We start from the raw sequence: 2,865 nt of genomic DNA on the forward strand, positions 1-2,865 counted from the left end.
GTTTGCAAAAGACGAGAGAGAGAGAGAGAGAGAGAGAGAGAGAGAGAGAGAGAGAGAGAGAGAGAGAGAGAGAGAGAGGGAGAGGAAAGTAGGGAGAAGATATATAGATGTGTTTTCCTGTCTCTCTCTCTCTCTCTCTCTCTCTCTCTCTCTCTCTCTCTCTCTCTCTCTCTCTCTCTCTCTCTCTCAATGCACGTACATACTCTCTTCTTTTAAGACTTGGAGAAGAGTGATCTGAGAGAAGGAGGAGGAGGAGGAGGAAGAGGAGGAGGAGGAGGAGGAGGAGGAGGATTAAGTACAAGGAAGGAAGAAGGTAAAAGGAAAGGAAATAATAAAGAAGAATAAGAGAAGTTACCAAAAACAGAGAGAGAGAGAGAGAGAGAGAGAGAGAGAGAGAGAGAGAGAGAGAGAGAGAGAGAGAGAGAGAGAGGGTAGCAGTGCGTGAAATTAATCAAAGTTTGCAGAAGTGGAAGCAATTTATATCATCAACGAAACAAACGAAAAAAAAAGAAAAAAAAGAAAGAAAAAAAGAAAAAAAGCTTAAAAAAGAGAGAAAAAAGAAAAAAGACTTAATTAAGATCACAATGTATTTAAGTGTCCTTTGTGTTTTTAATTTTGAAAAGTGCAGAGATTAATTCATTATTTTTCTTTTCTTTTCTTTTTTCTTTTCTTTATTCTACTAAGCTCTTGTTAATGTTACTTTTTATTATAGTACTTAGAATTTTCCCGTTTTCTTTTTTTCTTTTTTTCTCTCGTCTATTATTATCATTAGTATATCTGGGAGGGGGACAGAATGGGTGACTTATTTATTTATTTATTTTTATTTATTTATCCATTTGTTTATTTGTTTATCTATCTATCTGTTTTTATCTATTTTTTATTTATTTACGTATTTGTTTATTTGTTAATCTATCTATCAATCTATCAATCTTATTTATCTATTTTTTATTCGTTTATCTATCTATCTATCTATCTATCTATCTATCTACGTATCTATCCATTTTATTTATTCATTTATTTGTTTATTTATTTCAACTAAAGAAGCATTAATTGTCTTTTTTTTTTGTGTTTATATTTCTGATGATAAAAATCTAACATCACTAATACTACCTTTGATTCCTCCCCCCCCCTCTCTCTCTCTCTCTCTCTCTCTCTCTCTCTCTCTCTCTCTCTCTCTCTCTCTCTCTCTCTCTCTCTCTCGGAAAAAGAACCAGAGCAATAAAATGTAATGGTACGGAAGGTCAACAGAGAGAGAGAGAGAGAGAGAGAGAGAGAGAGAGAGAGAGAGAGAGAGAGAGAGAGAGAGAGAGATAGCAGAACAGAAATTTTACCGATTTACTTTATTTATTTATTTATTTGTTTGTTTGTTTGTTTGTTTGTTATTTATAAGGTATCTTTATTTTTCTTTGTTTCTTTCTTTATTCCATTTTCTATTTTGTCCCTTTTCTTTCATTTTCTAACTGCTCCCTTTCTTCTCTTTTCATATTTTTCATTTTCATTGTTTTTGTCGAATTTTTGTTACTGTTTTGTTATTTTTAAAGTCTCTCTCTCTCTCTCTCTCTCTCTCTCTCTCTCTCTCTCTCTCTCTCTCTCTCTCTCTCTCTCATGATCTCTTTATTTTCTGATTCATTTCCCTTTATAGAATAATTTCCTCCTTTCTTTCCCTCCATCCCTCTCTTTCTTTCTTTCTTTCTCTCCCTCTCACCAATCATCTCTCCTTCTCTGGCTCTTTCTTTCTCCCTCCCCTTCTTCCTTTATTCTTCCTTCCTTTTATTGTCTTTTTATTAATTTTTCCTGTCTATTTGTCTATATGTCTTTTATTTTATATGTTAAACCATCTATCTATACCTACCTATGTATCTTTCCACCTATCTATCTATCTATCTATCTATTCATCTATCTGGCTGTCTTTTTATTTATCTATCTGTCGGTTGTTTTGTTTACTTATCTCTAAATATCACGAATTAAAAAGGAAGAGGAGAAGGTAACACCAAAAAAAATGAATTAAAACTAAACATTCATTTAAAATAAGAATAATAATCTTTTGGCGTTCACAAATAGAAAAATAGCACAGTTTCCCTTAAAAATGCCTGGACTGGGCCTCGTTTTCTATGATCAACTCCCGCTGAGGAAAAGTATAAGCTCATTTTCTGAGTTCACAGCAACTTTTTCTCATTTTCCGGCCAATTAGGAAAAAAGTGAGACCTGTAATTAAGGTGAGGAGAAGGAGGAAGAGGAGGAGGAGGAGGAGAGGAGGAGGAGGAGGAGGAGGAGGAGAAGGAGGAGGAGAAGGAGGAGGAGTATTCCGTTTTCTTTGCATGTAATTCTTTCAAACTGTCTTCAATTTTATTTTTTATTTCTTTCCTTACTTTCAGAAGCAGAAATGTAAGTAATTTTGAGTCTATTTTATTTAAAGTTCCTATTTTTTCTACTTGTATAATTTCAAATATGCATAAGACAAAAATAAAGAAAAAATCTATTAAAAGACAGTGGTGGTGGTGGTGGTGGTGATGGTGGCGGTGGTGGTGGTAGACCTTCCTCTCCCCAAAACAGGTGAGAAGCTCGCCATCTTTAATTGGTTTGTTTACCTGTCCCCCCATCTCTCCCTACCTGCGCAGTGACCAATGGGAGGGAGGGAGAGAGAGAGAGAGAGAGAGAGAGAGAGAGAGAGAGAGAGAGAGAGAGAGAGAGAGAGAGAGAGAGAGAGAGAGGATGCAAATTATAGTGTATATGAATGTTGTCCTGATGATGATGACCGCTCTCTCTCTCTCTCTCTCTCTCTCTCTCTCTCTCTCTCTCTCTCTCTCTCTCTCTCTCTCTCTCTCTCTCTCTCTGGAGCGCAAGTGTCTCAGTTTGTCTAATTGT

This window comes from Scylla paramamosain, chromosome 46 (genome assembly GCF_035594125.1).
Source record: "Scylla paramamosain isolate STU-SP2022 chromosome 46, ASM3559412v1, whole genome shotgun sequence".
Taxonomy (NCBI): Eukaryota; Metazoa; Arthropoda; class Malacostraca; order Decapoda; family Portunidae; genus Scylla; species Scylla paramamosain.